Here is a 13,533-nt window from a genome sequence, read left to right as displayed (position 1 = left end):
TAATGCCTGAAGTATCGATACGAGTACATATAGACCTTTTTAGTAGACCCAACACGAAAAACACTCAAATAGCTATATAATTAGTTGTAGGAAGCTGAAAAAATGCATTTAAAGTATAATCCATAAGCAAGGAAGAGTATTCTGATTGCAATTGAAAAGCGAGATAGTGAACTTGTTCCTTGTTTATTCTCCTATTTTCAGCATGCGCAACTAGTGTTTAGGATAAGCAATTTATTAACTAAAATGTACATAAGATGCGCATAAGTTGCCCAAGCAGAAAATAGGAAAAAACGACAGGCGCAAGTCCAATCAGTTTCTAAACTGCTCACTCGACTGACACGCAGTGCTAGTGAAACTTATTCACCAGCAATTCAATACTAGCGCATGCAAAATAACTGGTGTATTGGCATGTGTACGTTAAAAGTTTCTTTCCTCTCGATATCGTTTGTTGACCAAATCATCGGCCCGCACCCTACGATAGATTATTGAGCTCTCTGATCTGATGATCTCTCTCTCTCTCGCGCAACATAATCAAGCTTTGTTTATGTTGCACACTGGTGTCACAGCGCGTCGCTTTACTCTCCCGCAACAAAAAGTCATCAAAATACCGATGACTTACTGGTGGATTTAAGAACGCGCCTTATATCTCGTATATGGGGTCACTTTTATACGGTAATATGATATTGTGACATTGTCCTTCGAAGAATTACAATACTGAGATGCAAAATAATCCTTATTATAAGCTCACGAAAATTTTATTAATGATTATGTGCGTCCAGTTGCATAACGGAGTGTGGGATTTTTTTCAGTACCGCATTAAAATTTCGTTTTTTAATTCTTCGATTTTTTGGAAAATCATGTATCATTGGAATAGCTGGGACCTTTTAGAAGGCATTCTTATCATGAGTACAGTCATCCATAATTTCAGAGGAAAAAGTCGTCGCGCGGCATTTCTCCCTTACAATTGGGATAGATGCCGCATCAAAATTGCGGGTGAGATGCCGCACATGATGGCGAAGGATCCATAGCTAAAAGTATTGCTTTTCACATAGGAATGTCATTAAATGAACATTTGCGTTAGGTATAGGCTCTTAGTAAGGTATATCCACAAACTAACGGACCTAACACCGTGACCTATAGGAATATGAGTCTATATATATATATATATATATATATATATATATATATATATATATATATATATTATATATATATATATATATATATATATATATATATATATATATATATATATATATATATATATATATATATATATATTATATATATATATATATATATATATATATATATATATATATATATATATATATATATATATATATATATATATATATATATATATATATATATATATATATATATATATATATATATATATATATATATATAATATATATATATATATATATATATATATATATATATATATATATATATATATATATATATATATATATATATATATATATATATATATATATATATATATATATATATATATATATATATATATATATATATATATATATATATATATATATATATATATATATATATATATATATATATATATATATATATATATATATATATATATATATATATATATATATATATATATATATATATATATATATATATATATATATATGTTTGGTTCATGGTTAAGAATCTCTCGGGGGTGATAGGCTGCCATATTTGGAGAAAAAAATTGTTCTACACATACCATCAAATCTCACCGTTACAGAGTTATTGAACTTTTTGTGTAAAAAACTTATTTGTCTTAAAATACCTCTAACTTTAAAAGAAAACTTTGTATTTTAAATATTTAAGTTCCATTCGAAAGGTGAGAAAATTTTGTATTGAATGGTGTTCTCATATCTTTTAAGTAATTAGTTTTAATTACCTTTTAGCTGTAAAGTATTTAAAGTTAGTGTTTTTGAGATGATTTTTGCTAATTTTCTTGAAATAATGAAGTATGATTATAGCAATATCCATTATCCAAAAGTTGGGTTTTTGGACGATTCATAATTTGTTCTTGGACGTCATATTTCTATCTCTTCTCATTTCTTTGCAATTTCATTACTATACTTTTCCTGTGACCGACTTGCAAGTGCTTAAAAGGCTCTAGTCTAAGAAATATGCTTTATATCGTTATTTACAAGATTTCATTGGAAAGCTGAGAAAATGTCCTATCAGTATATGTACAAATATCTTTTAGTTAAGTGTACTAAATGATTTTTTACTAAAGAAATAACTCAAAAATTGTGTTTTTTGGAGAGTTTTTTAATTATTCAAATTATTTATCAACAAAATTTATCGTTACTATTGTTGATTTGATGCCCCTTAATGTTCTCTATAACTTTTATTTGACAATTTGTCTATATTTCCTTTCATTTTGCTGCTATTTAATAGTTAACACAGCATGACCTCACCACAAATGTAGTGGGTTCGAAATCGTTATTTTTGCATATGAAACGATGTGATAAAAACGATTTTGCGTTGAAACCAAAAGAGATAATTGAATGGAGTCAAAGAAAGAACTGTAGAACTTGCTGAGATGCATTATCTCCATGATAATAATGGGGATGTTTATTATTTATTATTTTAAGAAAATTAACGAAAATGCTAATAATAGCACTAATTTTAAACTAATTTACTTTTAAAAGAATACTAAATTCACTTAACTGAAAGGTATTAATACATTTTTCACTGTAAAATTTTCCTGGCTTTCGAATAAAAAGAAAAAAAGTACAATAAGTGCCATAATTTTCAATTAGAGCTGGTATTAGTGAAAATGAGATAAAAATATACAAGTTGAATAACCCAAAATCATGAAAATAAGAAAAGTAAGTGTATCATGTCAAAGAACGAATTAAGCAGATCATCAAGACTAACAAGCTGAATTATTAAAATGATTAGGTTAACTATTAGGATTTTCAAGAAATGAACGAAAAATCGTTTAAAATTGTTTAATTTTCAATAAATTACTTTGAAAAGGCTACTTAAACTCATTAGCTGAAACATGTGAGGGCATCACTCAATGCGAAATTTTCTCACCTTTCGAATGGAATGGAAATATTTAAAATACAAAGTATACTTTTTAGGTTAGAGGTATTTTAAGACAAATAAGTTTTTTACACAAAAAGTTCAATAACTCTGTAACGCTTGAGATTTGATGGTATGTGTAGAACAATTTTTTCTCCAAATATGGCAGTCTATCACCCCCGAGAGATTCTTAACCATGAACCAAACACCTGTATATATATATATATATATATATATATATATATATATATATATATATATATATATATATATATATATATATATATATATATATATATATATATATATATATATATATATATATATATATATATATATATATATATATATATATATATATATATATATATATATATATATATATATATATATATATATATATATATATATATATATATATATATATATATATATATATATATATATATATATATATATATATATATATATATATATATATATATATATATATATATATATATATATATATATATATCGCTCGCACAAACATACAGATACATAGTACCCTTCATTAAGTTACTCAAACTTAACCGTTACACAAGGTTGCGTAAGAAAAATATTTATAAATGTTGAATAAAAAAAATGTTTCTAGAAAAATATACACCGAGCAAAAGCATGTGAGAATTTCTCGGCATATGAACCAGCCTTTTGACGATGCCATTGAACGCTTTGGAATGCCATAGGCTGGCTTATGAATTCATTTATCTTTATGCATGCACTCCATAGACGTACAAATCATGTATTTCATAAACAGTCTTATGACTTCGCTCCAATATATTCGTTTAACCTTCCGGAAGCCGCGCTAGTGCACTGAGTGCACGCTGCTCTGAAAATCTAGCAAAATCATCTTAGCGCACCAGTGGCTGCTCGTTAAGTGGGCCATTTGCGTGACTTTCGGAGGGTTAAGAATTTCATAAGTTTTTCATATGAGATCTGATATTGATTCTATAAAATTATATTTTGTTTTTCATAAACGTTATTTTTGTGAAAAGTTCATAATTGTTTCTTATGAATTCAGTATTGGCCTGGACGGCCAACAAGGAGCTAATGTTTCAGGCCAGCACTTTTAGGTCACCGCTGTTTGAAACAAAAGAAGTGAGATTTTTAGTCAAATTGCAGCAAAACTTTAAATATTTATTTTTTATGTTATTCAATAAATTACTGTGAGCATTAAATCAGTTTACATGGTTATGATTTTTACAGAAAATATCCGATTATTTGAAATGAAATAAGTTGTGCATATAATTAGTGTCTGACGCGTATTTTATAATTTTATAATTATCAAAATCATATGAGAAGTAACAATCATTATCATTCAGTTATCAAGTCCAGTTGATATATATATATATATATATATATATATATATATATATATATATATATATATATATATATATATATATATATATATATATATATATATATATATATATATATATATATATATATATATATATATATATATATATATATATATATATATATATATATATATATATATATATATATATATATATATATATATATAATGAGAGTTTTCTCTGAAGCAATCTACACTTGGCGGTTCATTTGTCCCGAATTCAGTTCTACAAGATGACCACACGAATGAACTCATGATGAATGACGTTCATGTTTGACAATTCTCGGTGGTTTGTTTACTTTGTCAGTTGCGTGAGTTCGAGTGCAACGGGTGCCCATCTGTTACATTCAAACTCACGTAACCAGAGTTAAACATAAACGAAGCACTTTTTTGACGGCTGAAAATGAACCTGACGTGACTCGCGGTAAATAGAAAAAATATTCATTCAAATATCCATCCTTATTCATTCAATTGAATATCGTACAATATATTCATTTCACTAATTATCTAGGAAAATGTTTTCAAATTCCGGTAAAGCATATGAAACAACAATCATCATCGCTTACATTGTGCCAGGGTCTACTTTGATACGTTTGATTCGTTGCTGCACGGTCGCTTCGTGTAATAAGCGGAGACGAATGAAAATCTGCATGGATTAATGGGCGGTTTGTTCGTTTGACGTTTTCAACTGCGTCACGGAATATTGAAAATGAATGCGGCTAAATATGATCAATTTTCATTCAATAAACTTGAATATTTTTAACTCCGCACGTAACTCCAATGTAAACAATCCACCGAGAATTGTCAAACGCAGTTCATCCAGCTCATTTTGTGGGGTTATGTTGGTTGGTGTAAAACCTAATATCCTCTTATGGTTGATTTTTACTGTTGATTTTTTGTCTACTAAAAATTATGGAGAAATGTCAGCCATGTGCTATTTTATTATATAAATGCACAATAACATCCATAAATAAAAAAAATTATGGCATTCATTCGAACATTGTGATGAATTTCATAAGACTGTTCTATGGAAATCATTATTTCTACTATGTTTTCTGCTTATAAATGTCAGCAATTTTCATGGCGTTCATTCGGTTATTTTCATAAATTTCATAAGACTGTCTTATGAAAATAATAAGACATGGATTTGGAAAATTTCCCCTCCAAATCATAAGACAGACTTATAAAATGCATTTAAAATCCTTATGTCTGAAAGTCATGAGACGTTTTTATGGAAATTCAATGTAAATTTTGCTCGGTGTAGGTGCTAGCCGATTTATACGTACAATCAAACTTCAAGAAACTCAGCTGGACAGCTAATCACAGAAAACATCAAAATACCTTTGTTCCCCATTTTTCAGTTTGTGACCACGATGCGGCGGCTCACCCGCACATGCGGCATCTTGCCCGCAATGACCTTTTTGACGTAGGACTACGTCTTTGTTTTCGATACAGGGGTGCACGTTGCAAATTCTACAAAAATGGTATGTAACGAAAAGTGGTCCAATTTTAAACGCATATAATTCAGCCATCTCACGATAAATTTTCAATTTTTTTGCACATATCGCCCCGAAATACTTCTAAGAATAGATTCCAATAGATAAACCCAAAGATTTTTGATACCATGGTATTGAAAATATAAATAATGAACAACCTAGTCACAATATCGCGCATTTACAAACAGAAGATAGCGCTTCCCTAGTCCAACACGACAGATTTGTGTACCTAGCGCGCTACGCTTCTATGAATGACGTCATCATCGACTATTTAAACGGACGGATTTCGCCAATGCAGCTCAGTTGCCTGTTGAGCGGCAGACGAAGCAGGTCACTGCGTTGTGTGTTTTCACAGCCAGTGTAGCTGAGTTTGAAATCCATTACACTGCCTGTGGAGGTACGCTACCCAGTAAATGCGACTGTGCTTGCCGTTCAAACACTATGCTATCTTTTGTGTTGCGCTCGTTTTCAGAACACTTTTATGTATAATTATTCTTACACAAAATAGTTTGTACATGCGAGCTCCATTTGCAAACACGGTTAACATAGTGTCGTGGTATTAGTTGTCTCTTTCGCTCTACCCATCATCATCATCAGCGTTGATTCATTTTGCTTTGTGCGCTTGAGTTTAACGTTTAAGTCGAATGTGTAGGTAGTTAGATATAATTTGTTACTAAATTGCACAACGAAAGTTTATTATTTACGTTCGATCAATTCATTGATTTATTTCCCCTTCACGTGATTCATTTCCACTCAGCCTATAGTATTTTGATTCTACTAATAGGTACATACTACAAAGCCTATGTATGAATGAATACACTGCCACTTGAAAAACCGTTGCAAGAACGCATCTTGTCCATATATAGAATTGTTTTCGATTCTTGTATATTTATAGTTTCGATATATGATTAAGACCACTGCATTCGCTATATTTGTATGCGTACTTTAGGAAAGTTACTATAATGGCAAAATATAACTAGACCAAGCATTCTGGTCTATACATGAAATGTGATTATATTGTCTAAAATTTGATTTTTCTTCACTGGTCCGGGTTTTTTACCACACACAATCGAAAAGCTATAAAGATTTAGTTCCAGATATTAGTTCGGTTGCAGTTTTCTGTCTTCTTTCTTCAGATCTCATTAAATAAGTTCAATCGGATTCGATCACCTACTACAAATGAAATGACTTGATAACCAAGAAGGTTTGGTTCAATGTGTAATACTCGATTTTGATTGGTTGCGATTAAACCATACGTAAGAAATATATTTGATTTATTATTACTATAAATGTACTAAGAAAATAAATATTTTACATATACTACTTAACTTAGTCCTACGTCTACAGCTCGTGCAACCCCATAGGGCTGCCCCTTGTAGTTTTTTTTTTTAAAATGTTTGTGAAAATTTGATGACAAAAACCACTTCACAGTATTTTAGAAACTTGTCGCGATTGATAAAAATGATTTCTTCGAATATTGAATGGTTTACTTTGATTCAGGATCGATTTTTAGAAATGTGCGGCATCTCTCCCCAATTTACCCTACTAATTTCCATACAAATTTCAAACGCAATGCGCTACGCCGGGTCAACCAATCGACCTCAAATTTCGTACAGTTTTTTCGGACCCCAAATGGAACCAAAAATGTGCTGTGCTTGGTTGATGTGGTTATAATTACGTTTTTTCATATAACAATGCTCAACCTTATATACATTAAAGTGACTAGAAAAATGATGAATTTTTGAAAACTCTATCGGGCTACCCCTGAGTCGGTTCTTAGTCCCACTAGGAGTACTTGCTCCAAGTTTGAAGCAAATCGGACAAGTCTAGCTACCGGACCAACGAGCCTGAATTTTGTATGGGATTTTTCGACAATTTACATGGGAAAACTTACTAACACGTATTTTCGCCGCTAGGTGGCACTGTATGCATTGTATTATCACTGTAAGTGAAATTAAGAATGATAATTTACATGCACTGCTAGGTCCCATGCAAAACTGACTCAGACATCACTTCGTTAAAAGTTTAATAACTTCTTTTAACAAAGCAGGATTCACTAGCAGTCTTCCACAAAGTTGTAGGCAATTAAATGATGTTTCTTATTTTTACTTACAGTGGTAATACGATGCATACAGTGCCACCTAGCGGCAAAAATGCGAGTTAGTGGGTTTTATCCATGTAAATTGTCGAAAAATCCCATACAAACTTCAGGCACGTTGGTCCGGTAGCTAGACTTGTCCGATTTGCTTTGGGATCATTTTTTTCCTATCCCTCTAATATACATCTTCAAAATTGTGGAAAAAAACATTATTAAATAAATTTGTTTGAATCTTACCTATCGTACACAACCTGTGCCTTGTGAAGCTCAATACCATTGTTCAAATGGTTTGTTTTAGTTATAAGCCTGGCAGCTACAGATGACCGATGCTGTGCCTTGCACCGGCATGGGTCATGTTTATCTAAATAATGCGATAGTGTATCCCAGCCACCACCAACTCGTACCATCACATGTGAGCGTAGAATCTAAAAGGAAAGAAGATAATATGGTCATGTCTAAAAAATCGACTGATTGGGCTCAAAACTATGAATAACAACTGGTGTAGGACATCGTGCCCTTGTGACACTTGACTGCTGCTATTGGAACCGTTACCAATCTTTAAGGTGAACATAAGCAATGTTTGGATGCTTAACTGGAGACTTAACGTTTACATTACGGTTATTATTACGGTTTATTATTACGGTCAAGATGGCTGCCATCTACTGATAAAATGAATGTGTACAATAGCACAGCATAAACGACCGTACTCATCATGGGTGATCTGCTGATAAAATGGATTTGTAGCGTTACATCCAACTTTTCATCCCTATTGCTCTAATATTCGTTTAATTACTAATAAGAAATGAAATGCTTTCGAAGTTAAGTGTTTTTTACTCGAGGAGTTTTAAAGCGTCTTTGTCATACGTCTCCCAACCTTTGAACGGAACGGATCGTTATATTTCACAGTGGTGTTCGGTGTGTAAATTTCAGTGAGTGAAGGTCATCCTTTGTTCGTTCGTTAGCTGCCGTTCTGCTGGTGCCGGCAGTAAATCCAGTACATTGTTTTCGCTGGTGCGGAGCAATCGACGTTGTTTGCAGATAAGTTTTGCTTTATTTTTTTCCTCGTTTGCTTTCTTTCCTTTTCCCTACTTTTACTCTACCTTGTAATCAAATAATAAGACACATTCCCGTTTAGATAACGCTTAAATGGCCGAGGGCGAAATACCATCTGATGTAATTATGGAAGTCCCTGATCCCCCTAACACTCGCATTGTTCCCCGCATAAAGCAGTACCCAGAAGGTTCCTCTGGGCCATGGGTGGTATATTTTCGGACCGGAGAGAAACCGGTTAATATATTAAAACTTTCTCGAAATCTGACTGCTAATTACCCGGCCGTAACTCAGATAACACGTGTTCGTGTTCTAGTGAATGATCTCGGCCAGGCAAACGCGATTGCTTGCTGTGAGCGCTTTACGCAGGAATTTAAAGCGTACGTGCCTTGTGTGGCCGTAGAAATCGATGGGGTAGTGTCCGAACCGGGCCTGAAATGCGAAGAACTGTTGGAGCACGAGGTTGGCTGCTTTAAGGACCACTCACTTGAACAGATTAAGATCTTGGAATGCAAACAATTGTATACCGCAAACACCGAGGGAGGTAAGACTACCTACTCTCTATCAGGCTCGCTTCGGGTGACATTCGCCGGGTCCTCTCTTCCCAACTACATCCTCCTTGACAAGGTTCGTCTACCAGTTCGCCTGTTTGTACCGCGGGTCATGAGCTGCAGCAATTGCAAGCAGTTGGGCCACACAGCCACATATTGTGGAAATAAGAAACGATGCGGCAAATGCGAAGGAGAGCATGAGGATGACTCTTGCGACAGAGAAACTGAAAAGTGTATTTGCTGCGGGAGCCCTTCACATGCTCTTAAATCATGTCCTGCGTACAAGCAGCGCGGGGATAAAATTAAGCGCTCCCTTAAAGAACGCTCGAGGCGTTCTTATGCAGAAATGCTAAAGAATGCTTCGCCATCTGTCCTGTCCGAAAATCCCTATGCTGGTTTGGCTAACGTTGAGCAAGAATCTGACGACCCACGAGAGGGAACATCTTTGGTTAACCCAGAGGAATCCAGGAAGAGGAGAAATCTAGCCTCTCCTAGATTGCTTCGTAAGGGTGCCAAGGTGTCGTCCCATCAGAGTGCGCCAACTACAATCAACAAATCCAACGGAAGTGATGCACTAATGCCGAAGCAATAAGCTCCAGGGCTTGGAAATATTAATTCTAACAAGGAGTATCCACCACTTCCAGGGACACCAAAAACCCCAAGTGTCCCCTTTTTTTCAACAGACACTCAGTCCAGTAACGGACTAATGAAATTTTTTGACATAGTGGACTTAATTTTCACAACTTTCAATGTTACTGATCCTCTTAAAAGCATTCTGATACATTTTCTCCCTATAGTGCAAACATTTTCGAAGCAGTTGACTGCTAAATGGCCCCTCCTTGCAGCGATCGTATCCTTCGGTGGCTAAGTCATCAAACGAGGTCACTGATTCGATCACTGTCTTAGAGTGGAATTGCAGAAGTATCCTCCCGAAAATCAATTCCTTCAAATTTTTACTAAACAGTTTAAAATGTGATGTTTTCGCATTATGTAAAACTTGGTTAACTTTCGATATAAATATCAACTTCCACGACTTTAATATAATTCGTATGGATCGAGAAAACCCTTACGGAGGAGTACTTTTGGGGATTAAAAAGTGCTATTCTTTCAACCGAATTAACCTCCCTTCGACACAAGGCATTGAAATTGTCGCTTGTCAAGTTCTAATCAAAGGCAAAGACCTTTGCATTGCTTCCATCTACATTTCTCCTAGAGCCTCGGTAGGGCACCGAATGCTTTGTAATATCACGGAATCCTTACCGGCACCGCGGCTAGTTCTAGGAGACTTTAACTCGCACGGTACGGTATGGGGTTGTCTTCACGATGATAATAGATCAACATTAATCCAAGATCTTTGCGACAATTTCAACATGACCATCTTAAACACGGGAGAAATGACGCATATTCCTACACCACCAGCACGCGCGAGCGTGTTGGATTTATCACTATGCTCGACATCGCTACAGTTAGATTGCATGTGGAAGGTGATTCCTGATCCCCACGGTAGCGATCATTTGCCTATCGTAATTTCAATTGCTAACGGTTCAAGACCATCGGAAACAATCAATGTCTCGTATGACCTCACACGGAACATTGATTGGAAGAGTTACGCGACCGCGATATCCGTTAAAATCGAATCCACCCAAGAGCTTCCTCCGGAGGAAGAGTACAGGTTTTTGGCTGGCTTGATTCTCGACAGTGCGAATCAAGCTCAGACTAAACCAGTACCCAGCGCGAATACCCATGGACGGTCTCCCACCCTGTGGTGGGATAAAGAGTGCTCAGAGCTGTACGCGGAGAAGTCTACTGCATATAAGGCTTCCGGGAAGACGGGTTACCCGCTAGCTATCAGCAGTACGCGTCGCTAGAAAGGCGAATGAAGAGTTTAATGAAAACCAAAAAACGCAGTTATTGGCGCCGGTTCGTCGACGGGTTAATGAGAGAAACAGCGATGAGCGCTCTTTGGGGTACGGCTCGACGTATGCGTAACCGAAACAGTACCAACGAGAACGTGGAATATTGAAACCGTTGGATATTCGCTTTCGCCAAGAAGATCTGTCCGGACTCTGTCCCGGTACAGAAAACGTACCGCGCCGCGTCTCCTCACGATACCGCGAACGAAACACCGTTTTCGACGGTGGAGTTCTCACTTGCTCTCTTATCATGCAACAATAACGCCCCAGGGTTAGACAGAATCAAATTCAACTTGCTGAAGAATCTGCCTGACATTGCAAAAAGGCGCTTGCTGAACTTATTTAACAAGTTTCTTGAGGGTAACATTGTCCCTCATGACTGGAGGCAAGTGAAGGTCATCGCCATTCAAAAACCAGGAAAACCAGCCTCCGACCACAACTCGTATCGACCGATTGCAATGCTGTCCTGTATTAGGAAGTTGTTCGCGAAAATGATCTTGTTTCGCCTAGACAATTGGGTTGAAGCAAATGGCTTACTGTCAGATACACAATTTGGCTTTCGCAAAGGTAAACGGACGAAAGATTGCCTTGCGTTGCTTTCTATAGAAATCCAAATGGCCTAATGCTAACAAAGAGCAGATGGCATCAGTCTTCTTGGATATTAAGGGGACTTTTGATCCAGTCATCAATATTCTGTCAGAGAAGCTGCACCAGCATGGTCTTTCACCAATTTTAAATAACTTTTTGCTAAACCTGTTGTCTGAAAAGCACATGCACTTTTCGCATGGCGATTTAACACCATTGCGATTTAGCTACATGGGTCTTCCCCAAGGTTCATGTCTAAGTCCCCTACTCTACAATTTTTACGTGAATGACATTGACGATTGTCTTGCCAATTCATGCACGCTAAGGCAACTTGCAGACGACGGGGTGGTCTCTGTTACAGGGCCCAAAGCTGCCGACTTGCAAAGACCATTACAAGATACCTTGGACAATTTGTCTGCTTGGGCTCTTCAACTGGGTATCGAGTTCTCCACGGAGAAAATTGAGTTGGTTGTTTTTTCTAAGAAGCGTGAGCCGGCGCAACTCCAGCTTCTATTAATGGGTGAAACGATCAATCAGGTCTTCACATTTAAATATCTCGGGGTCTGGTTCGACTCTAAAGGTACCTGGGGATGTCACATTAGGTATCTGAAACAGAAATGCCAACAAAGGATCAATTTTCTCCGGACAATAACTGGAACATGGTGGGGTGCCCACCCAGGAGACCTAATCAGGCTGTACCAAACAACGATATTGTCGGTGATGGAGTACGGGTGTTTCTGTTTCCGCTCCTCTGCGAACATACACTTCATCAAACTGGAGAGAATCCAGCATCGTTGCTTGCGCATTGCCTTGGTTTGCATGCACTCGACCCATACGATGAGCCTCGAAGTGCTGGCGGGCGTTCTTCCGCTAAAAAATCGATTTTGGGAACTCTCATATCGATTGCTGATCCGATGCGACATTCTGAACCCGTTGGTGATTCAAAATTTCGAGAGGCTCGTCGAGCTTAATTCTCAAACCCGTTTAATGTCCTTGTACTTCGACTACATGGCACAGAGCATCATTCCTTCTTCGTACAATCCCAACCGTGTCCGTTTCCTAGATACTTCTGATTCTACTGTATTCTTCGACACATCCATGAAGGAAGAGATTCGTAGAATCCCGGACCAAATACGCCCGCAAGTGATCCCCAATATATTTTATAATAAGTTCCGAGAAGTCGACTGTGACAAAATGTTCTACACTGACGGATCCAATCTCGATGGGTCCACTGGCTTCGGTATCTTCAGTAATACTATCACCGCTTCATTCAAGCTCAATCCTGCTTCAGTTTACGTCGCAGAGTTAGCTGCAATTCAGTACACCCTTGGGATCATCGACACTCTGCCCACAGATCACTACTTCA

Source organism: Topomyia yanbarensis, chromosome 2 (genome assembly GCF_030247195.1).
Source record: "Topomyia yanbarensis strain Yona2022 chromosome 2, ASM3024719v1, whole genome shotgun sequence".
NCBI lineage: Eukaryota > Metazoa > Arthropoda > Insecta > Diptera > Culicidae > Topomyia > Topomyia yanbarensis.
The sequence above is the reverse complement of the archived record's forward strand: the minus strand, read 5'-3'. Positions refer to the sequence as shown.